The following is an 8,633-nucleotide window of genomic DNA, read 5'->3' on the forward strand; positions in this document are numbered from 1 at the left end:
CTTAGAAGGTGCTACGAAGCACTTTGTACGTAATTCCACCCGCATCCAAACAACTTAAAAGGTGCTACGAAGCACTTTGTACGTAATTCCACCCGCATCCAAACAACTTAAAAGGTGCTACGAAGCACTTTGTACGTAATTCCACCCGCAACCAAACAACTTAAAAGGTGCTACGAAGCACTTTGTACGTAATTCCACCCACATCCAAACAACTAAGAAGGTGCTACGAAGCACTTTGTACGTAATTCCACCCGCATCCAAACAACTTAAAAGGTGCTACGAAGCACTTTGTACGTAATTCCACCCGCATCCAAACAACTTAGAAGGTGCTACGAAGCACTTTGTACGTAATTCCACCCGCATCCAAACAACTGAGAAGGTGCTACGAAGCACTTTGTACGTAATTCCACCCGCATCCAAACAACTTAAAAGGTGCTACGAAGCACTTTGTACGTAATTCCACCCACATCCAAACAACTTAAAAGGTGCTACGAAGCACTTTGTACGTAATTCCACCCGCAACCAAACAACTTAAAAGGTGCTACGAAGCACTTTGTACGTAATTCCACCCACATCCAAACAACTAAGAAGGTGCTACGAAGCACTTTGTACGTAATTCCACCCACATCCAAACAACTTAAAAGGTGCTGCGAAGCACTTTGTACGTAATTCCACCCACATCCAAACAACTTAAAAGGTGCTACGAAGCACTTTGTACGTAATTCCACCCGCATCCAAACAACTTAAAAGGTGCTACGAAGCACTTTGTACGTAATTCCACCCGCATCCAAACAACTTAGAAGGTGCTACGAAGCACTTTGTACGTAATTCCACCCGCATCCAAACAACTTAGAAGGTGCTACGAAGCACTTTGTACGTAATTCCACCCGCATCCAAACAACTTAAAAGGTGCTACGAAGCACTTTGTACGTAATTCCACCCGCATCCAAACAACTTAAAAGGTGCTACGAAGCACTTTGTACGTAATTCCACCCGCATCCAAACAACTTAAAAGGTGCTACGAAGCACTTTGTACGTAATTCCACCCACATCCAAACAATTTAGAAGGTGCAACGAAGCACTTTGTACGTAATTCCACGCACATCCAAACAACTAAGAAGGTGCTACGAAGCACTTTGTACGTAATTCCACCCACATCCAAACAACTTAAAAGGTGCTACGAAGCACTTTGTACGTAATTCCACCCACATCCAAACAACTTAGAAGGTGCTACGTAGCACTTTGTACGTAATTCCACCCGCATCCAAACAACTGAGAAGGTGCTACGAAGCACTTTGTACGTAATTCCACCCGCATCCAAACAACTTAAAAGGTGCTACGAAGCACTTTGTACGTAATTCCACCCACATCCAAACAACTTAGAAGGTGCTACGAAGCACTTTGTACGTAATTCCACCCGCAACCAAACAACTTAAAAGGTGCTACGAAGCACTTTGTACGTAATTCCACCCACATCCAAACAACTAAGAAGGTGCTACGAAGCACTTTGTACGTAATTCCACCCGCATCCAAACAACTTAAAAGGTGCTACGAAGCACTTTGTACGTAATTCCACCCGCATCCAAACAACTTAGAAGGTGCTACGAAGCACTTTGTACGTAATTCCACCCGCATCCAAACAACTTAAAAGGTGCTACGAAGCACTTTGTACGTAATTCCACCCACATCCAAACAACTTAGAAGGTGCTACGAAGCACTTTGTACGTAATTCCACCCGCAACCAAACAACTTAAAAGGTGCTACGAAGCACTTTGTACGTAATTCCACCCACATCCAAACAACTAAGAAGGTGCTACGAAGCACTTTGTACGTAATTCCACCCACATCCAAACAACTTAGAAGGTGCTACGAAGCACTTTGTACGTAATTCCACCCGCATCCAAACAACTGAGAAGGTGCTACGAAGCACTTTGTACGTAATTCCACCCGCATCCAAACAACTTAAAAGGTGCTACGAAGCACTTTGTACGTAATTCCACCCACATCCAAACAACTTAGAAGGTGCTACGAAGCACTTTGTACGTAATTCCACCCGCAACCAAACAACTTAAAAGGTGCTACGAAGCACTTTGTACGTAATTCCACCCACATCCAAACAACTAAGAAGGTGCTACGAAGCACTTTGTACGTAATTCCACCCGCATCCAAACAACTTAAAAGGTGCTACGAAGCACTTTGTACGTAATTCCACCCGCATCCAAACAACTTAGAAGGTGCTACGAAGCACTTTGTACGTAATTCCACCCGCATCCAAACAACTTAGAAGGTGCTACGAAGCACTTTGTACGTAATTCCACCCACATCCAAACAACTTAAAAGGTGCTACGAAGCACTTTGTACGTAATTCCACCCGCATCCAAACAACTTAGAAGGTGCTACGAAGCACTTTGTACGTAATTCCACCCGCATCCAAACAACTTAAAAGGTGCTACGAAGCACTTTGTACGTAATTCCACCCGCATCCAAACAACTTAAAAGGTGCTACGAAGCACTTTGTACGTAATTCCACCCACATCCAAACAATTTAGAAGGTGCAACGAAGCACTTTGTACGTAATTCCACGCACATCCAAACAACTAAGAAGGTGCTACGAAGCACTTTGTACGTAATTCCACCCGCATCCAAACAACTTAAAAGGTGCTACGAAGCACTTTGTACGTAATTCCACCCGCATCCAAACAACTTAAAAGGTGCTACGTAGCACTTTGTACGTAATTCCACCCACATCCAAACAACTTAGAAGGTGCTACGTAGCACTTTGTACGTAATTCCACCCACATCCAAACAATTTAGAAGGTGCAACGAAGCACTTTGTACGTAATTCCACCCGCATGCAAACAACTTAGAAGGTGCTACGAAGCACTTTGTACGTAATTCCACCCGCATCCAAACAACTTAAAAGGTGCTACGTAGCACTTTGTACGTAATTCCACCCACATCCAAACAACTTAGAAGGTGCTACGTAGCACTTTGTACGTAATTCCACCCACATCCAAACAATTTAGAAGGTGCAACGAAGCACTTTGTACGTAATTCCACCCGCATCCAAACAACTTAGAAGGTGCTACGAAGCACTTTGTACGTAATTCCACCCACATCCAAACAACTTAGAAGGTGCTACGTAGCACTTTGTACGTAATTCCACCCACATCCAAACAATTTAGAAGGTGCAACGAAGCACTTTGTACGTAATTCCACGCACATCCAAACAACTAAGAAGGTGCTACGAAGCACTTTGTACGTAATTCCACCCGCATCCAAACAACTTAGAAGGTGCTACGAAGCACTTTGTACGTAATTCCACCCGCATCCAAACAACTTAGAAGGTGCTACGAAGCACTTTGTACGTAACTCCACCCACATCCAAACAACTTAGAAGGTGCTACGAAGCACTTTGTACGTAATTCCACCCACATCCAAACAACTTAGAAGGTGCTACGAAGCACTTTGTACGTAATTCCACCCGCATCCAAACAACTTAGAAGGTGCTACGAAGCACTTTGTACGTAACTCCACCCACATCCAAACAACTTAGAAGGTGCTACGAAGCACTTTGTACGTAACTCCACCCACATCCAAACAACTTAGAAGGTGCTACGAAGCACTTTGTACGTAATTCCACCCACATCCAAACAACTTAGAAGGTGCTACGAAGCACTTTGTACGTAACTCCACCCACATCCAAACAACTTAGAAGGTGCTACGAAGCACTTTGTACGTAATTCCACCCACATCCAAACAACTTAGAAGGTGCTACGAAGCACTTTGTACGTAATTCCACCCACATCCAAACAACTTAGAAGGTGCTACGAAGCACTTTGTACGTAATTCCACCCACATCCAAACAACTTAGAAGGTGCTACGAAGCACTTTGTACGTAATTCCACCCACATCCAAACAACTTAGAAGGTGCTACGAAGCACTTTGTACGTAATTCCACCCACATCCAAACAACTTAGAAGGTGCTACGAAGCACTTTGTACGTAATTCCACCCACATCCAAACAACTTAGAAGGTGCTACGAAGCACTTTGTACGTAATTCCACGCACATCCAAACAACTTAGAAGGTGCTACGAAGCACTTTGTACGTAATTCCACGCACATCCAAACAACTTAGAAGGTGCTACGAAGCACTTTGTACGTAATTCCACACACATCCAAACAACTTAAAAGGTGCTACGAAGCACTTTGTACGTAGTTCCACCCACATCCAAACAACTTAGAAGGTGCTACGAAGCACTTTGTACGTAACTCCACCCACATCCAAACAACTTAGAAGGTGCTACGAAGCACTTTGTACGTAATTCCACCCACATCCAAACAACTTAGAAGGTGCTACGAAGCACTTTGTACGTAACTCCACCCACATCCAAACAACTTAGAAGGTGCTACGTAGCACTTTGTACGTAATTCCACCCACATCCAAACAACTTAGAAGGTGCTACGAAGCACTTTGTACGTAACTCCACCCACATCCAAACAACTTAGAAGGTGCTACGAAGCACTTTGTACGTAATTCCACCCGCATCCAAACAACTTAGAAGGTGCTACGAAGCACTTTGTACGTAATTCCACGCACATCCAAACAACTTAGAAGGTGCTACGAAGCACTTTGTACGTAATTCCACCCACATCCAAACAACTTAGAAGGTGCTACGAAGCACTTTGTACGTAATTCCACGCACATCCAAACAACTTAAAAGGTGCTACGTAGCACTTTGTACGTAATTCCATCCACATCCAAACAACTTAAAAGGTGCTACGAAGCACTTTGTACGTAATTCCACTCACATCCAAACAACTTAAAAGGTGCTACGAAGCACTTTGTACGTAATTCCACCCGCATCCAAACAACTTAGAAGGTGCTACGAAGCACTTTGTACGTAATTCCACCCGCATCCAAACAACTTAGAAGGTGCTACGAAGCACTTTGTACGTAACTCCACCCACATCCAAACAACTTAGAAGGTGCTACGAAGCACTTTGTACGTAATTCCACCCACATCCAAACAACTTAGAAGGTGCTACGAAGCACTTTGTACGTAACTCCACCCACATCCAAACAACTTAGAAGGTGCTACGAAGCACTTTGTACGTAACTCCACCCACATCCAAACAACTTAGAAGGTGCTACGAAGCACTTTGTACGTAATTCCACCCACATCCAAACAACTTAGAAGGTGCTACGAAGCACTTTGTACGTAACTCCACCCACATCCAAACAACTTAGAAGGTGCTACGAAGCACTTTGTACGTAATTCCACCCACATCCAAACAACTTAGAAGGTGCTACGAAGCACTTTGTACGTAATTCCACCCACATCCAAACAACTTAGAAGGTGCTACGAAGCACTTTGTACGTAATTCCACCCACATCCAAACAACTTAGAAGGTGCTACGAAGCACTTTGTACGTAATTCCACGCACATCCAAACAACTTAGAAGGTGCTACGAAGCACTTTGTACGTAATTCCACCCGCATCCAAACAACTTAGAAGGTGCTACGAAGCACTTTGTACGTAATTCCACGCACATCCAAACAACTTAGAAGGTGCTACGAAGCACTTTGTACGTAATTCCACACACATCCAAACAACTTAAAAGGTGCTACGAAGCACTTTGTACGTAGTTCCACCCACATCCAAACAACTTAGAAGGTGCTACGAAGCACTTTGTACGTAACTCCACCCACATCCAAACAACTTAGAAGGTGCTACGAAGCACTTTGTACGTAATTCCACCCACATCCAAACAACTTAGAAGGTGCTACGAAGCACTTTGTACGTAACTCCACCCACATCCAAACAACTTAGAAGGTGCTACGTAGCACTTTGTACGTAATTCCACCCACATCCAAACAACTTAGAAGGTGCTACGAAGCACTTTGTACGTAACTCCACCCACATCCAAACAACTTAGAAGGTGCTACGAAGCACTTTGTACGTAATTCCACCCGCATCCAAACAACTTAGAAGGTGCTACGAAGCACTTTGTACGTAATTCCACGCACATCCAAACAACTTAGAAGGTGCTACGAAGCACTTTGTACGTAATTCCACCCGCATCCAAACAACTTAGAAGGTGCTACGAAGCACTTTGTACGTAATTCCACCCGCATCCAAACAACTTAGAAGGTGCTACGAAGCACTTTGTACGTAACTCCACCCACATCCAAACAACTTAGAAGGTGCTACGAAGCACTTTGTACGTAATTCCACCCACATCCAAACAACTTAGAAGGTGCTACGAAGCACTTTGTACGTAACTCCACCCACATCCAAACAACTTAGAAGGTGCTACGAAGCACTTTGTACGTAATTCCACCCGCATCCAAACAACTTAGAAGGTGCTACGAAGCACTTTGTACGTAACTCCACCCACATCCAAACAACTTAGAAGGTGCTACGAAGCACTTTGTACGTAATTCCACCCACATCCAAACAACTTAGAAGGTGCTACGAAGCACTTTGTACGTAACTCCACCCACATCCAAACAACTTAGAAGGTGCTACGAAGCACTTTGTACGTAATTCCACCCACATCCAAACAACTTAGAAGGTGCTACGAAGCACTTTGTACGTAATTCCACCCACATCCAAACAACTTAGAAGGTGCTACGAAGCACTTTGTACGTAATTCCACCCACATCCAAACAACTTAGAAGGTGCTACGAAGCACTTTGTACGTAATTCCACGCACATCCAAACAACTTAGAAGGTGCTACGAAGCACTTTGTACGTAATTCCACCCACATCCAAACAACTTAGAAGGTGCTACGAAGCACTTTGTACGTAATTCCACCCACATCCAAACAACTTAGAAGGTGCTACGAAGCACTTTGTACGTAATTCCACCCACATCCAAACAACTTAGAAGGTGCTACGTAGCACTTTGTACGTAATTCCACCCACATCCAAACAACTTAGAAGGTGCTACGTAGCACTTTGTACGTAATTCCACCCACATCCAAACATCTAAGAAGGTGCTACGAAGCACTTTGTACGTAATTCCACCCACATCCAAACAACTTAAAAGGTGCTACGTAGCACTTTGTACGTAATTCCACCCACATCCAAACATCTAAGAAGGTGCTACGAAGCACTTTGTACGTAATTCCACCCACATCCAAACAACTTAGAAGGTGCTACGTAGCACTTTGTACGTAATTCCACCCACATCCAAACATCTAAGAAGGGCTACGAAGCACTTTGTACGTAATTCCACCCACATCCAAACAACTTAGAAGGTGCTACGTAGCACTTTGTACGTAATTCCACCCACATCCAAACATCTAAGAAGGTGCTACGAAGCACTTTGTACGTAATTCCACCCACATCCAAACAACTTAGAAGGTGCTACGTAGCACTTTGTACGTAATTCCACCCACATCCAAACAACTTAAAAGGTGCTACGAAGCACTTTGTACGTAATTCCACCCACATCCAAACAACTTAAAAGGTGCTACGAAGCACTTTGTACGTAATTCCACACACATCCAAACAACTTAGAAGGTGCTACGAAGCACTTTGTACGTAATTCCACCCACATCCAAACAACTTAGAAGGTGCTACGTAGCACTTTGTACGTAATTCCACGCACATCCAAACAACTTAGAAGGTGCTACGAAGCACTTTGTACGTAATTCCACCCACATCCAAACAACTTAGAAGGTGCTACGAAGCACTTTGTACGTAATTCCACGCACATCCAAACAACTTAGAAGGTGCTACGAAGCACTTTGTACGTAATTCCACACACATCCAAACAACTTAAAAGGTGCTACGAAGCACTTTGTACGTAGTTCCACCCACATCCAAACAACTTAGAAGGTGCTACGAAGCACTTTGTACGTAATTCCACCCACATCCAAACAACTTAGAAGGTGCTACGAAGCACTTTGTACGTAATTCCACGCACATCCAAACAACTTAGAAGGTGCTACGTAGCACTTTGTACGTAATTCCACCCACATCCAAACAACTTAGAAGGTGCTACGAAGCACTTTGTACGTAATTCCACCCACATCCAAACAACTTAGAAGGTGCTACGAAGCACTTTGTACGTAATTCCACCCACATCCAAACAACTTAGAAGGTGCTACGTAGCACTTTGTACGTAATTCCACCCACATCCAAACATCTAAGAAGGTGCTACGAAGCACTTTGTACGTAATTCCACCCACATCCAAACAACTTAGAAGGTGCTACGTAGCACTTTGTACGTAATTCCACCCACATCCAAACATCTAAGAAGGTGCTACGAAGCACTTTGTACGTAATTCCACCCACATCCAAACAACTTAGAAGGTGCTACGTAGCACTTTGTACGTAATTCCACCCACATCCAAACATCTAAGAAGGGCTACGAAGCACTTTGTACGTAATTCCACCCACATCCAAACAACTTAGAAGGTGCTACGTAGCACTTTGTACGTAATTCCACCCACATCCAAACATCTAAGAAGGTGCTACGAAGCACTTTGTACGTAATTCCACCCACATCCAAACAACTTAGAAGGTGCTACGTAGCACTTTGTACGTAATTCCACCCACATCCAAACAACTTAAAAGGTGCTACGAAGCACTTTGTACGTAATTCCACCCACATCCAA

The sequence above is a fragment of the Anopheles coustani genome, unplaced genomic scaffold, assembly GCF_943734705.1.
Source record: "Anopheles coustani unplaced genomic scaffold, idAnoCousDA_361_x.2 scaffold_22_ctg1, whole genome shotgun sequence".
In the NCBI taxonomy this organism is placed as follows: Eukaryota; Metazoa; Arthropoda; class Insecta; order Diptera; family Culicidae; genus Anopheles; species Anopheles coustani.